At 39.3% G+C, this 16,897-nt stretch overlaps 1 long non-coding RNA gene across 1 annotated transcript; it reads left to right on the top strand.

Annotated features, from left to right (window-relative positions):
- Positions 1-6,460: 6,460 nt before the first annotated feature.
- On the top strand, positions 6,461-16,886 carry LOC120437365. Its single transcript, XR_005611056.1, has 3 exons — positions 6,461-8,896; positions 9,790-10,980; positions 16,700-16,886. It is a non-coding gene; the product is annotated as an uncharacterized LOC120437365 (long non-coding RNA).
- The last annotated feature ends 11 nt before the right edge of the window (positions 16,887-16,897 follow it).

Below are 16,897 nucleotides of genomic sequence, written 5' to 3'. Positions count from 1 at the left end.
GGAGGGGTTGGCGAGAATCCAGGAACCAACCAGAGAAAGGGAGACCCCGAAAAGAAGCACAGAGCACAGAGAACCTCAGTTCCAGAGAATGTGTGGTTTAGGAGACTAAAAGCTTGTTAGACACAGGTTAAATGTGAGCATAAAAGTGATGAAGAGTAATGAGAAGGACTTTAGTTATAGTTTGCAGGATTTCTATGTTATGTAAATTGCCCAAGAATAGTGTTAAGGCCAGATATATGTTACCCGTGAGGGTGAAAAGCCAGGAGTAAATTTTAACTCTATAGAGGCTGTTTCAAAGAGTGATGAAAAGTAATGTAGGACCTGTTATTAGGAAAAGCTAATTATATCTGTTTGGATTTTACCGTGAGCAGTGAGGGAAGTCAGAAGTGGGTTTAAACTGGGATTCTACTTAAAAAGGGGTAATAATTAAGGAGGACCATTCACAGCCCAGCGCAAAACGTAAGGTGCTGTCTAAGAGCTAGATGTTTCTTAAATTTTAGCTATTACTGTCACATGAAAGTAAAACTTAATGGGATAAATTAGGGTTTATGTCGTCTTTTAAAAAAGACGAAAAGGGGGTCTGTTGGGATTTAAATATATATTCTTATTGTTATTTGCTGATTATATTGTTTATGTATAAGAGAGGCCCAACTCTGAGTACAGTCTGTGCCAAAAGTACTGACAGGAAACTACATGCTTTTGCAGAAAATAGGAGCTGCAGCCAGAAAGTGAAACTAAGCAGAGTCTTTGATCGAAACTTAAAGTGTGTGTGACGTCTAGAGGAAGTATATACATAACTAGGCTTCCTGTTTGTGCTTCAGACCTGAGCTTATGTGTTCGTGTGTTCAGGTCTCCATTCCTGGGAATGAAAAATAGAGATCATCTTTTGAGCTTTGACCACTTTGAGCCATGTCTTTCTCTCCGTAGGGAATACAAAGAACTGGGATTTAATACTTGTAGTTATAAAGAAAGCAATACTGTTAAACACAACACATTTTTTTTCTGCTCAGCTGCAGTATCCAGATGAAATACATAATCATATTACACAGTTTTCAACAAACTGCAATTTAGTAAATCCTCGAGTTAAAAGTAACTTTGTGTAAAACTGTTATACTTAGAGCAACTTTTAAGTGGAATAAATTGCCTTATAAAATTAGAGAATTAGCAACTATTCAAAACTTCAATGAACACTTAAAAGCCGATTTATAGAGCTTTTAGTTGTTGTAAATATTGTAAGAGATGATTTGTTTTTGAAATTTGTGTAATGTGTCTCAATGTTATTGATATTATTATTATTATTATTGTTATTGATTGCTTATATTTTAATTGTGAAACCCCACTGTGGATGTAAAATTATGTGGATATTTTGAATCCACTTTATTGTGTAATATTTTATGTAAAAATGGTAAATGGCCTGTATTTATATAGCGCCTTTCTGGTCCCTAAGGACCCCAAAGCGCTTTACATATCCATTCATACACACATTCACACACTGGTGATGGCAAGCTACGTTGTAGCCACAGCCACCCTGGGGCGCACTGACAGAGGCGAGGCTGCCGGACACTGGCGCCACCGGGCCCTCTGACCACCACCAGTAGGCAACGGGTGAAGTGTCTTGCCCAAGGATACAACGACCGAGACTGTCGGAGCCGGGGCTCGAACCGGCAACCTTCCGATTACAAGGCGGACTCCCAACTCTTGAGCCACGATCGCCCACGATTGCTTGTATTTGAAGGAAGACGAGCAACCTCTGTTGTGGAAACTAATGGGGTTACTTTTGAATAAACAAATAACCAAACATAGGATTTATTATCAGTAAAAGATTATATATAAATCTATAAAAAATTATAGAAATATGTAATAGGAAACAACAATATGATATAAATTATAAAATAATATAAAAGTGTGTGTGTGTGTGTGTGTGTGTGTACAATCAGGAGGGATGGGCATGATTTTAGTGTTTAAACAGTCATGAATTATTTTTAACACCAGGTTGGATGTAATGTGGTAGAACTACCAGCAGGTGGGGATAAGAGACCTTTAAGGTGTTTGGTGCCACACTCCACCTTCAGGTTTAAAACTAGTGTTAATGGAGGGAGTTTGAAGGTTGAGGTTGTTCCACGACTGCATTTCACTCACTGCCTCTGTTTGTATCTCTGTCACTGCAGGACCAACATGGAGCGAGAAGTCAGCGCTCTCAGGAGGCCGACAAACCTCACAGAAGAAAGAGAGAGAAAACGTACACCTGTGACGAGTGTGGGAAGGATTTTACTGGTAAGACTAAACTAAAACAGCATCAGGTCATCCACACTGGAGAGAGACCGTTCAGCTGTGACTTGTGTGGAAAGTCTTTTTCCAGGAAGGGTCACCTAAAAAAACACCAACTTATCCACAGTGGAGTTAAAGCGTACACCTGTGATCAGTGTGGCAGAGCTTTTAATCGCAGTAGCCACTTACAGAGTCATCTAGTTACTCACTCTGGAATTAAGGCATACAGCTGTGACATCTGTGGAAAAACTTTCAGCCAGAGAGGAAGCCGAAATATACACCTACGCATTCACACCAGACATGATGTGTACAGCTGTGATGAGTGTGGGAAGGATTTTGCTGTGAAGGCTAACCTAAAACAGCATCAGGTCATCCACACTGGAGAGAGACCGTTCAGCTGTGACTTGTGTGGAAAGTCTTTTTCCATCAAGGGTTCCCTAAAACAACACCAACTTATCCACAGTGAAGTTAAAGCGTACACCTGTGATCAGTGTGGCAGAACTTTTACTCACAGTAGCAACTTACAGAGACATCTAGTTACCCACTCTGGAATTAAGGCATACAGCTGTGATGAGTGTGGGAAGGAGTTTACTGAGAATGCTTCACTAAAACAGCATCAGGTCATCCACACTGGAGAGAGACCGTTCAGCTGTGACTTGTGTGGAAAGTCTTTTTCCAGGAAGGGTTACCTAAAAACACACCAACTTATCCACAGTGGAGTTAAAGCGTACAGCTGTGACATCTGTGGAAAAACTTTCAGCCAGAGAGGAAACCGAAATACACACCTACGCATTCACACCAGACATGATGTGTACAGCTGTGAACAGTGTGGCAAACAGTTTATAACTCACGCAGAGTTACAACGACACATGTTTAACCACACTGAGGGACGACCTTATAAATGTGACCTGTGTGAGAAGACTTTTAAATCTCCACATTACCTGAGACGACACCAACAGATCCACACCAGAAAGAGACTCTACAAGTGCAGTTACTGTGAGGTATGTATTTGTATTGTTATCTTGTCATTTTAGCCTGACTGTTTGAAACAACTCTGCTCATTAAACTGTGTTAGCATGTTAGCAATTCTACTGCATGGAAAAGCAGCTCTGAGTGATTATTCAGATTTTCATTTCAGTTATGATTTTAGTATTACTGTAGTGTTGTGGTGGTAGTATTATAGTTATTGCAGCCCAGTAAACTGAGTGTGTTAACTGAAACAGTAAAATGTAATTGGACGTCTGCAGAGATGCTCTTTATTTCAGGCGACGTTCAGGATAAAAGTGTTGAAGGACTGACTTACACTGTCTTTGTGTCTTTGTTTAGAAGCAGAGCGACACAGAAGGATCCAGTTCTCAACCCTGTCATCACTGTGGTGGTGGGAAAGAGTTTCATTGTGACCTCTGTGGAAAAACTGTCAGTTCGCAAGCCACCCTAAAAACACATCAACGTAGACACAGTGGAGACAAACTGAAATACTGCAAAGAATGTGGGAGAAGCTTCACCACATCATATGACTTAAAGAAACATGAACTGATTCACAGTGGGGTTAAAAAGCACCTCTGTGATCAGTGTGGGTCATCCTTCACCACTACAGGTGACCTTAAAACACACAAACGAGTCCACACAGGAGAGAAACCATACAAGTGCAGACACTGTGACAAAAGCTTCTCACGTTCAGGTAATCGTAACAAGCATGAACGTACACACATGGAAGGAAACTACAGCTGTGACCAGTGTGACAAGAGCTTCAGGAATCTCAGTTCATACTCTGAACACAAACGATCCCACGTTACTAATAAACTGTTTCACTGTTACCAATGTGTCCAAACATTCACCTCATTGTCTGCTCTGTGCAAACATCAGCGTGATCACTCAGGGCTGAAATCACTCCCATCACTGGATCACAGTGAATCTGAAGAGACAGAAAGATCCTCTGGTTTCAGAGTCAGACTCAAAAAGCTTGAGATCAGGCTCCACAGAGTTCAGATAGAATCATTTAAACTTGTGTTGAACTGAACTGGTTGCTGGGCTGAACTTCTACATAATACAGATGCACATGGGATCTTATTTTCTGTTGCTTTACTGAGTCAGTTTTTTCCTTTTTTCTCTGTCCTGGTTTTGCTCGTCTGTAAATAATTGAAACTCAGTCAAATAGTTCATCGTTCTCCAGCAAAACTTTTTTGAAACTCATGTTTAACCTTTAAAACTCTGACATGTTTTAGCACACAAGGCTTCATCGGGGAGTTCACTCATGATTGGACCATGAAAATAAAAGTTTTTAGTTCTTTCAAAGAGAGTCTTGGAGGTGTTTGATGTTTTTGTTTTTTCTGAAACCACCTGAAAGAAAAACTATTTTTCTTGCTTTATGTAGTGTGCAAGTTTTTAATGTTTCTTTCATCTGTGATGTTCTTGAATGTGTTCACATGAAGCTGGTACAAATAAACTGTCCTTTTAGCTTTAGCTCCTAATTTATTCATTAGTTATGGATGTAGCACAGCAGCAGTTTCTTGATTAACACATGGAGGGTTCAGAATCTGATGGTAAATAATGTTTTGTGTCCTTGTACGCATCATACAGCTCAGCTGTTCCACAGATGTCAGGTTTACACAGTGGGATGGTTTGTAAGAACGCAGCTCTCCTGTGGATAAATCCTTACTCTTAGCCTCAGGACCTCACACAGTCCCAGCAGGTTGGTCAGAAGATATGTCCCTTATACGAAAACGTCACAGAGCCTCCTTTGCTGTGCTGTTTTCACAAAGAAACGTAAACTGAAGACCTGCACTTACTGAATCTGCTAAACTAATTAAAACATTGTGTCTCCATGATTGAATCTGCTGTTTTTGTCCTGCTGTTGGTAGAAAGCTGGTTAATACTGAAATGAACTGGCTGCATGCATCTCTGAATGTAAATTGGTGCACTATTAATAGATCACTCTGGAACGGTGTCATCACCCTAATTTGCCCACTTAGTAAATCTCACTCATAGCCAAGAAATTGAAATAAATCTTGTTTCCCTGCTGGATAGTGATCCACTGTAACTCTGCTCCTCCTTCCTGTTTAGGATTTCTGTGACTGAAGTAAAATTCCCTCCATCCATCACTTATCCCAGCTAACCCAAAGTAAAATAAAGTTTTGCTCATCTTAAAAAAAGCATTACAATAATGGGCATTACCAATGCAAACTGAATAATACAGAAGATGAAAGAATAGACTTTGATCAGTTAATAAAGTTCATGATCTTGATTCATTGTGGCTGCTACACAGATACTTCTGGGTCACTTCTCTCAGTTAGTTTTGGTGAGGAAGGTTCCTGACTGTTGGACCACACCCCTGGTTTCATGAGAAATTGTTTCAGCCATGATTTCTCTTCCTGTATTTCAGAGTAAAGACTGGAGTGACAAATGGAAACATGTTTAAAAAACGCAATGTGAGAGAGATGTCGAGGTCCTTAGAAGTGTGTGTGTGTTTGTTGCTATTTCTCTGTATATCATTTACTGAGTTGTTTTGTGTTTTATGTTGCTTGATTTATAGGTTTATTTTATTTTGCTTTAGTGAATGCACGGCCGCTTGCTGTGGGGGCTAGTGACGTGTGGTGGAATTCCCTCTGATGCATATGAGTATGGAGGACCACAAGAGCCACGCGCATCGAAATAAAAAATTCTGTGCTTAAATAATGAATTGCAGAATAAATTCTGCATTTGTAAATTTATTTTTGAATTCCAATTTATTAAACTGCATTTCAAAATCCTTTTTTCCAATTGCACTTTAATAAACTGCATTTCAAAATCCTTTTTCCATTTGCACTTTAATAAACTGCATTTCAAAATCCATTTCCCTTTCCTGTTTGCTCAGGGATTAATTTCTGTATTAGTTGCTGGATTAGCTCTTTGATTAACAACTTCCTCGCGGCTATTCAAATTAGCCACACCGTGGGATGTAAGGAGCTCTCTGATTGGTTGGACAGATACAGGCTGTCTGCCTGGATTTTTCTAGCTCATAGCTTCGCTCTGCTAAGAAGCGTGCGTGCTTGTACAAAGGCCGTTCAGCCTCAGGATTTACACTCGGCTCGACACGGATATGTGAAGAATGAAGGGACCCTGCAGCGAAACAGACAGCCCAAAATCTGACTGAGTGCCTGTTTTCGCAGTCTGACCACCTGTTGAAGGTAACGTGCTAACATGGCTAACGCTTATGGCAAGCCATTAGTATGGCAAGCCATCAGTGCCAAAAATCGCCACTTTTCTAACCCGTTTGGTTAATAAATGGCGTAAAAAAATGCCGTTTAATCATTCCAAACGCCGAAAAAAACGGTGTTCTGTTCCGACAAACGCCATGCCCTGAACGCACCATCCAAGTGACGTAAAAAGCGGCGTTCAAAGACAGACGGAAACGCCGTTTTTTCCGCCATTCGGCAGAAAACGCGGTTCAAAGAAGCATAAAAACTGCGTTTTTTACGGCGTTCTGTGCCAGCTGTAACGGCGTTTAAAATGGCGTTTTATTGAAATTATGCAGGGCACTCCCCATGGTCCCCTTATCCAATTACTTTCAACTCATTTCACCCAATCAAAGAAGAGGAAGTGCAGACCACACTAATGCATCACCGATTCACCTTGCTGCTAAGCGATTGCCTATTCAGTACCAGTGCTTGTCACAGTATTGACTTGTATTATAATCCCACTATGCATTTTGATGTGTTTAAGGCATGATCAAGCAAACAAACGACAGAATACTTTTTCTGAAACCTTAACTGTGTTACCTGTTATGGCAGCTTTCTTATTTTCCTCTTTACTTCTCTTAACCTTTAACTTATGTCTTAGCAATCAGATTCTGCCATCATGCGTTACCACTTCGTGCTAGTTATGTTGACTTTTCTCTTCTTTTGTCTCCACTTTTTTCACCCGTATTTGGACACTCGGCGCATGGCTCTTTTGTTTACGTTAGGGATCAGCTGTTAGCGCTGCGCCCTGCAGCTGCGCTACCGGCAGACAGACCCTACGTCCCCAGTGAGGGAAGAGACATGGGTGATGTCTCCCGAGAAGGACACCTTACACACCATCTCTCCTTCCTGTAATCACTGTAAATGTGAGATCGCTCCCTGATATGATCGAGGAGCTAATGACACTAACCCGGTCACAGTGGCAGTACCCCAACACTGCCCGGTACTCCCTCTGTGAGTAGGCTGCCCGGCTTCCAGCTGCTGCGGGCGGACAAGACGAGAGACAGCGGTGAGAGGAAAGGAGGGGGGGTGGCAGTGTTTGTTAAAGACAGTTGTGGTATCCCTGGGCACATCGCTGTGAAAGAACAACTCTGCAACACAGACATTGAGACATTAGCCGTTAGCATCCGTGGAGGCAGCCTGTGACTCTCTGTGGTCCGCAGACTGCAAACGCAATCTCCGAGAGCTCTTCTTCTAGTATCAGGGGACTTTAATCATGTCTCGCTGGACTCCACACTGCCCACCTTCACCCAGTATGTGACCTGCCCCACCGTAGGCAATAAAACATTGTACTTAATGTATGCCAATGAAAAAGTGGCATACAGTTCATCACCTCTCCCTGCCCAGGGAAGATCTGATCGTAACCTAGTTGTAACCTTGTCCCTGTGTGCAGCCCTTAGTGTGCACGGAGCCACTAATCACCCATGCAGTGCAGAGATGGTCCGTGGAGGGCATATAAATAAATAATAAAAGCAAATAAATGACAGAATTCTTTTTTTAAACAAGTGGAGACATTAACTTTGATCAAAATCCTTTTGTGTTCAGTTTAAATTAATACCACTGTATAATAGCCTTCAAAATTAATAATGTTAACAGTATCTCAGGAATATTTTTGCCCTTTCAACATGCATTAAAAAAACAGATATGCAGTTTTGAATAAGACCTGTATGTACGTTTTCTGAAAAGTGATGTAAATAAATAATCTCAAAAACATGAAATAATAGTTTCCCATGTAAACTGGAGATGTCCTTGTCAATGTCATCAGAGTACTCTGGATGTCTTAAACGAATTTGAAACATAAAACCAGAGAGTGACACATGACATCCGATACATGAGCTGCCTCATGTTGCTTCCAGGTGGGGAAAGAATGAAAAGATAAACCATTTTCAACCTTATTCCCTTGCCGGTCGTGCGATCTAACTTTACAACCAACCGCACAGCAAGTACGAACCATAGCTGGTGTTATCCGTGTACTTTTGCTCCTCTTTTGCTAGCGCTTTGTTTGGCCCAGAAACATGGCGCCTCAACCAAAAATCCAGGCCACGCCCCCTCTCGTAACATCACGCTCCAAAAGCCCTATTAGGCTAATCGTTGTGTCACTTCTGGTATTTCAGACAATCCCTTTCCGTCAAGGATTTTTAATTTGTTGTGGGATTTTTTAATTTGTTGTGGGTTTTTTAATTTGTTGTGGGTTTTTGTAATTTGTTGTGAGGTTTTTTAATTTGTTGCGGGTTTTTTAAATTTGTTGCGGGTTTTTAATTTGTTGTGGTTTTTTAATCTGTTGCAACTTGCACTTCCCAGCCACCGTAAGAAAAGGAGTCAGCGTCCAGATGCAGTGCAAACTTTGTTTGACCTCTACAGTCATTTCAGCTTACAAGACTTCGGCGTTTAATCTAAAAAAACACATTGAGGTAAGAGGATTTACGTGTACAATATTGCTTTCTTATTTTTCATGTGTGTTAAGGTTATTAGTTTGGCTAAGATATTGTCACTGCCATTGGTTAGCCTGATATTAAAATAAGACGGAGCTAGCTAAAGTGTGTGTGTGTGTGTGCATGCATAACTGAGCTACAATTCGTAGGAATGTTTTAGCTTATTATTTGGACAACCACCGTCCTTGCAATAAATTAAATTTGTAGTCATTTAAAACTCACAGGCCTACAATCAGCTGGCCTATATAAAAAAAAAACAAAAAACTGGCACACAGTGCTGAGCTGCATCTCAAATTAATCTTCCAGCTCTCAGCTGACATGTACCAGAGCCCGATTGATGGATCAGTTGATCAGTATCATTGGCCTGATATAGGTCTATCATGGTGACATGGCTCGTAATCAGTAGGGTTATATGTTTCCCAACATGATATATTTATATTATATGTGATCCCTTTTCTTAAATTAGATTTGCTATATACACATATTTTGCTCTCTTAGTATTTTTAGGACCTGACTGATACTGAAAACTTTAGGGTGATACTGATAAAAAGGAGTTAAATATTTAGATACTGATACATTGGTCGATACTCTTTTTACAGATAGTATAGAGATTACAGAACTTAGAATGTATACAGAAATACATGTTTTTTGCAATGATCGTTCAAAATTGGTTTACACTTGTGAATAAATACAGCAATATATCTGCAAAATTTGACCAAATTCACCACTCTTTTATACTATGCTAAACAATCAAAAATTAGCTCAAGTCTAGTTGAATGATGTTTTAAAAATGTATTTTCCTTTAGTGTTAATCACAGTGATGTTATGAAGTAATGTATGAACCTGACGTATGATAATATTTATCTCTACAGAGGAAACATCCATCGAAGATTGAGCAGTACAATATCACTGTGGCATCAACATCTCGTCAGCGAAAGACCACAGCCACACCAAACAAGCTCTCAGCAAATACACAAGCCAAGTTACCAGACCTGATGTTGAGAGCTGCAAACAAACATGTTCCACAAGCAACTGTTGACAAGCTTGATATCAATTTCATATGTGAGGGTCTACAGCCATTTGCAGTGGTAGAACAGCCATCTTTCAAAGAATTGGTTACCACATTACAACCTCAAGCCAAAGTCATCTCCAGACCCACTGTCCGTGCCAGAATCTGTGAAGCTGCTGATCACATGAAGATGACTTTGGTTGCAGCATTGGATAAAGTCAAATTTGTTGCTACCACTACTGATTGTTGGTCAGCTCATCAGAAAAGTTACAGCATGAATGACACCTACAAGAGGCTCTCCCGTGCAACCTTTGCAAAATGCCAGGCCATTTGGAACAAAACTGGCCGGTCTCATTTGGCTAATGAAGTGGTAGAGGACAAGTGTTGTGTCTAAACTCAGACCCCGCTGTATCCAGGACTTATTCCCATGAAAGAAAAACAAGGCAACAGCGATTGATTACTTGCGCAAGGGAGGCCTCATTGGTATCTTAGCTCATCACGAATGACCCCGACGATGGCCTCCTCTCGCTGCCTTTTATTGAGAGACAGTTCACACAAAACAATAGTACCTCCCCTCATAAACCCCCTTGGTTACAAAGACAAGGCACTGTATGCATATGTGTGTGTGTGTGTGTGTGTGTGTGTGTGTGTGTGTGACCTCCTGCTGGGCAGGAAGCTTACATCAAAAAGACCTTCACATGGATGTTGCCTGTAATAAAAGACTACAGCCCCCCACCCAGAACCTCGAGAATCTAGGGAGGGGGACAGTGGAATTCCTTTCATCCTACAGTTAAACAATGTAGAAATGGATGGTAAGCATAAAAATGACAAACATTTAACAATTCATTCTAACAACAAGTGTGAGCTACAGATCATTCGTCCCAATGCAACACGGTGGAATTCAACCTACCTTGCCATCGAAAGGATAATACGCAAAATGGCCTTCAAAAGCGTTTTGGACTGATGATAGAGGATCCAGAGTTGGCTGCAGCTGCAGTCCTCTTACCCAAGTTCAAGACTTCCTGGACTGACAGAGCAGATGTAATAGAGGCTGGTAAGGACTCATGTGATCCCATTTTTGTGTATTTTTACATTTGAACACATGCTTAAGTGAGTATTTCCCCTAATACGTTGTAAGTTATTGATGGTCTGTCCTGAATACTAAACAATCCTTTTGGAGAATTTGCCGATTTTAAATTTGTGTTCAGGAATAATCACTGAAATTTAAATAAAGGGTCCGTAAGGGTGCTTGAAATCCTTGAAAATGCTTGAATTTTAATGTTGTCTTTTCAAGGTTTGGAAAGTGCTTGAATTTTAGATGTGGTGCTTAAAAGTGCTTGAAAGTGTAACTGTATTTCATTCACCACAAATAACTATCTGACTGAATAGTTTTCTTATCGGATAGAGAAATAAAATGAGTCGCAAAATGTAAAAGCAAAATTTCCCCGCCTGGGCTGCCATGTGTCTATTTCAACTTGTGACCCCGCCCCTCCCTCTGCCAGTCGGTGATGAGTGTGCTAACATACCTGTAGGTTGCTGTTTTAATGAGTGTTTGATGGAAAACAACAATGGCGGAGTTTGCGCTCTCTAGTCGCATGAAAAAGGTGAGTGCTAGTAAATAATTTTCCAGTGCGTGTGCGTTACATGCTATTTTTTAAAACTATGATTATTATTTTGCTAGCTATCAAACTCGCTGGAGAAATGATTGAAATGCACTAAGTGTGATGCAGTATGGCAGCTCTATTTTGGAATATGCTGTGAACTTAGCTAACATTACTTAGCAGTAATATGAGTTAATTTGCTCAAGTGAAAGCTTTAAACATTAGCCTGATACATAACTAGCCAACTTAAGGCTTTCTGATTAACCCTCTGGGGTCGACGGACCCTGAGTCTCCATTTCAATTTGGGTCGAACGTGCGGACTTCAACCTAAATACCAGTTTTTAATTTGTGTTGTTTGGGTTTTTTTCGGAATACAATAGTGGCGTTTACTCCTGGAAGAAACGGTAAAAACGGTGTTTTCTAGTGAGAGCGCTAGCAAACACGCTTTGCTTGTGAGTGAAAAAAGAAAAGGAAAAATCACTCCTTCCCTACTGGTGGAAAAATGTACCATGTCGACCAATCAAAAAATGATATGGCAACATGTGGCATTTGGTTGTTTGGGAAGAGAGGGAAGTTTTAGAGTGACCGGCGAGAGAGAGCGAATTAGCCAAAGAGAGAGAGAGTTTTGATACGTGAGAGATTTGTGACGTTTACTGTGTTTGGAGTCTCAAGTTAGTGTGTTGTCTTGTGTAGTTAGTGTGTAGTGTAGTCGTTGTTTTGTTTTGTGTGTCAGTTCTACAAGTGAATGTCACAGTTCCTGCAAAAAAGCCACCAAAGGCAGATTGCAGTGTAAACGCTGTCCCCACATGGAAAACAGGAGTGACACACCTACTGTCAGACCTGCAGGATTTACCATACCATATAACTTTGTTGTTTGCAAAACTTGTGGATATTTTTTAAAAATGTACAGTTTCTATTCGCATTTCAAGTTATGAAAATGATTCGTTAAACATGCTTGTGGTTTTTACAGTCAAAAATGTCACTTTCTACTCGTATTTTAAATTTTGTCTGAATTTAGATAAATTGTGCTGACACATTATGTCAAAATGAGTAAATAACAGATTGGCAAGATAAACAGTTTGTTTGTTTTTTTAACTTTTTATTTTGTACTTTTCCAAATTTATAGTTCACGCAGACAAAAATATGAAAAGGAAGAGAAAAAAACAAACAAACAAACAAACATAAAACAAAACAAAACAAAAAACGAGGAAAGGTCCCTGCCTTATGGAACTGAATGAGTCTTATAGGCTATCCATTTTGCCCACTGTTTTCGATGTTTGTCAGATTTCAGTCTCAGAGTGTAGGTCATTTTCTCCATTATATATATTTCCTCGATTACATCAGTCCATTCTTCCAATTTTAAAGGGTCACTTTTCAGCCAGTTTTTTGTTATTACCTTTTTGCTTGACAACAACATAATTTTGAACAAGTATTGGTCCTCCTTTCTTACATTTCCCCATATTCCAAAATACATTACTTGTGCCTCACACGGCACTTCGTACCCCAGCACTCTCTTCATTGTTACTGCAATGCTTTCCCAGTAAGGTTTGATATGTTTACAGTTCCAAAACACATGAGAATGATTGGCGTCCCAGTCTCCACATAATCTCCAGCAACGTTGGGATGTTTTCAGCTGCTTGCTTTTAATATAAGGAGTAATAAAGAACCTAATCACATTTTTCCAGCCATATTCTCTCCATCGTCTAGAGCTGGTGGAATTATGCTGTGTGAGACATACGGATCGCCAGTCATCCTCTGACAATTCAAGATGTAATTCAGATTCCCACTTTTGTTTGATATATAATGTTTCATTCCTATTCAAATTTTGCAGACCATTATATAATTTCGATAAAATTCTTGATGGAGGATTTTTATATGCACCTGTTATTATTTCTATTATCTGGCTTCCTTCTCTCAAGAGCTTCTTACTAATTTCTGTATTGTAAAAATGTCTTAATTGAAAGTACCTAAATAAATCTGATTTATCCAGTCCAAATTGTCTCTGTAGATTCTGGAAGGATTTGAATGTTTTCCCGTCTATTAATGTGCACATTGCTGTAATTCGTTTATCGACTCATCTTAAAAATGTACTGTCCCATTGTCCACTTTTCGAGAAAATGCAGGCCAAATCAACAATTTACAGTCTTCTATAATTCTATATTTCTTCACTATAATCCACCAGAGTTTAATAGTGAATTCAGTAATAAAATTTGCGTTCATAGACTGTATAGTTTCCTCTCCCAATCTTGCTTGTGGATGACATGATGAGCAGTAATTTATCTCAATATGCTTCCATTTTGAGATATAATCCGGGGAACACCAGTAAACAATATATCTCAGCTGGGCTGCATAGAAATATTCCTTGAAATTCGGGAGGGCAAGTCCTCCTTTTTCTTTTCTTAATTGGAGTATTTTAAATCTTATTCTTGGCTTTGCCCCTTTCCAAATAAGTCTACTAACTAATTTATCCCATCTAACAAATTGTGCATCTGGTATATGGCAATGAAGTGAATAGATACAGTAGTCGAGGAAGCACATTCATTTTTATTGCCTCTATTCTTGAACTAAGATCCATGACAAGTGGAGCCCATTTAATCAAATCTTTTTGAATTGTATTACTAATCTTTACATAATTTGCCTCGTATAGTGTACTTATTTCACTAGTTAGATAGACACCTAAATATTTGATCTTATTTGAGTCCCATTTTAATTTATATTGAATTGAATCTTTGGGGAAATAATTCAGACAGAGTACTTGAGTCTTTAAGATATTTAGTTTATACCCTGAATTTTTGCCAAAATATTTTAATGCTTTAATCAATCGAAGTCGTATCAGGATCCTGTAGGTATATAATTATATCATCAGCGAAGAGACCTATTGTTCAATTTTAGAAACTGAAACCCCTTTTAGGTCTGCACTTTGCCGTATATACTGGGCCAAAGGCTCGATATACAGAGCAAAAAGGGCTGGACTCAGGCAGCAACCCTGCCTGGTTCCTCTGAAGAGCTCAAAACTGTCTGTCAGGTCCCCATTTATTTTAACTCTAGCCAATGGCCTGTGGTACAAGGATTGTATATACTCGATGAAGATACTGTTAAAGCCCATTCTTTTCAAAACAGCAAAAAGAAACGTCCAAGAAACTCTATCAAAGGCCTTTTCAGCATCTAAGCTCACTAAAGCTGTTGGGATTTTCTCTTTATTAACTTCGTTAATTATATGCAATGTGCGTCGTATATTATCTTGTGTCTGTCGCCCCTTAATGAATCCTGTCTGGTCTTCATCCACCAAATCCGGGAGAAACAGTCTAAGCGTCTTGTGATTATGGATGTAAATAATTTATAATCCACATTTAAGATGGAGATTGGGCGATAAGACTCACAGTTTTCCTTGTTTTTACCTTTGTTACGGGTTCGAAATTGAGGATGAGAGTAAAACAATGATAGTCCAGAAGAGGTCGGTCAAACAATTGATTTTAATGAGTGCACGCCGCGTGGAGAGGTGCAAACTGCAAAACAGTTGTACATCTCTACCCAAAATACACTCTAGATTGCTTTTATAACATCAGGGTATTGTAACGCCCCTTCTTGCGTTTACAAGCACATAATTTGCATGTACAGAACATTCATGTATTTTAAGAATTAAACAGAGGTTCCTCCTTGTGGCATACTCTTCCGAATATGGTGATGATCTAAGGCCTTTGAGGTCACCATGGACTGGACATCCTTCCGTCACCTGTAACTCGGCAAACTCAAATACCACAAGAAGCTGAATACATTCAGGCCTTTGCTCAGCTACTATTTTACTGTAACAATATACTCAGCATATCAGTTATGATACATATATATTTAACTCAATCATTTTAAAGTAGTTATAACTGCACCTGTAATAAACATGTTAATATTTGACTATGATAACCCCTATAATACAAATTATAACATGATGTCAACAGCTTCAATAAACACTTTGATGAAATGATAATTAATGCAATGATAAGATAATGGTTATGTAAAATAATCCCTGTAATTCCGCACCTTCTTTTGGTAAGACTGATATAATGGCCTCTTTCCAAGAGGGTGGAGTTTTAGCGTGTTTTAGTGTTCAGTTAAAAGAATCTATCAAAATAGTAGCCAAGTCCTCTTTAAAAGTCTTATACCACTCATTGGGATACCCATCACTCCCTGGACTTTTGTTAGATTTCAATCTCCTTATTGCCCTATCCAGTTCTTCCTTAGTGATTGGTTTAGTTAAAAATTCATTTTGAGTTATCCCAATAGAAGGAAGGTCTAACTGAGCCAAGTACTCTTCAATTTCTTGTCCATTTTTCTGGTCGGGTTGATTACACAATGTTTTATAGTATTGTTGAAAGGCATTTTTTATCTGTGTTGGTTCATATAGTAGTTCCTTAGTATTTGGATCTCTAATCTTATTAACTGCATTACTTATTTGTATTGATTTTAATCGTTTAGCCAGTATTTTGGTTGCTTTGGAACCAGACTCATAAAATGTTTGTTTTGTGAATCTCAGTTTCTTTTCTATTTCCTCCATAGACAGATCGCTTAGTTGTTTTCTTACATCTTTAATGCTTTCAGCCAAGTTGGCACTCATATCTGTATGTTGTTTTTTTCTAAATCTCTTAATTGTTGTTCTAATTTAGATAAACAGTTTTTAAAGGTGAAATATAGAGGCCAAATCAAAAGTAGTCAAAAACGGCCAATTATACCCTGGACACCAGAGGGTTAAAGGCTAAAAGCAAAGTTGTCACCAAGTACTGTTTATATTTGTGTGTATTGCTGCAGCTTTTTTAACTATTAACTTGGTGCCTTTGGGTGAAATAATGGTAATATGAGGGACCGAGCCATATGGTCACAAAGAATAGCCACGTGTTTCTGTGCTACCAAAGTTCCCCGGCTTTCATTCAAAATGTGTTTATCGTCAGCACCTATGCATTAAACTACTTAAACATTGTAAATGTCTTCACGCTCACACTGAGACCTGTGGGGCACTATCTGCCACTCAGACAGTACACACATTTATATGTGTATTTGTATATGTGTGCTGGAAAAGCTTGAAAAGGGACCTTGAAAGTGCTTAAAAAGTGCTTGAATTTGACCCTGAAAAAGGCGTATGATCCCTGTAAATAACAAAATTGTGTTATCTACTTGCAATTACAGCCTTGGCATACATTAAACAACATCTTGAAACGACGGAGCATGAGAGTGAGGATCAGCAAAGAGAGTCATCTGATGAAGATGAATTCTTCTCCAGACCAATCTCCAGAAGGCTGCAAAGTGCAGCTGAGCTTGATGGTTATCTTGCTTGTGCCACAGACACCATGGAGCTGCTGCACTCCTTCTCAGCCATCAAAACCC

Source organism: Oreochromis aureus, linkage group 3, assembly GCF_013358895.1.
Source record: "Oreochromis aureus strain Israel breed Guangdong linkage group 3, ZZ_aureus, whole genome shotgun sequence".
NCBI lineage: Eukaryota > Metazoa > Chordata > Actinopteri > Cichliformes > Cichlidae > Oreochromis > Oreochromis aureus.
The sequence above is the reverse complement of the archived record's forward strand: the minus strand, read 5'-3'. Positions and strand labels throughout refer to the sequence as shown.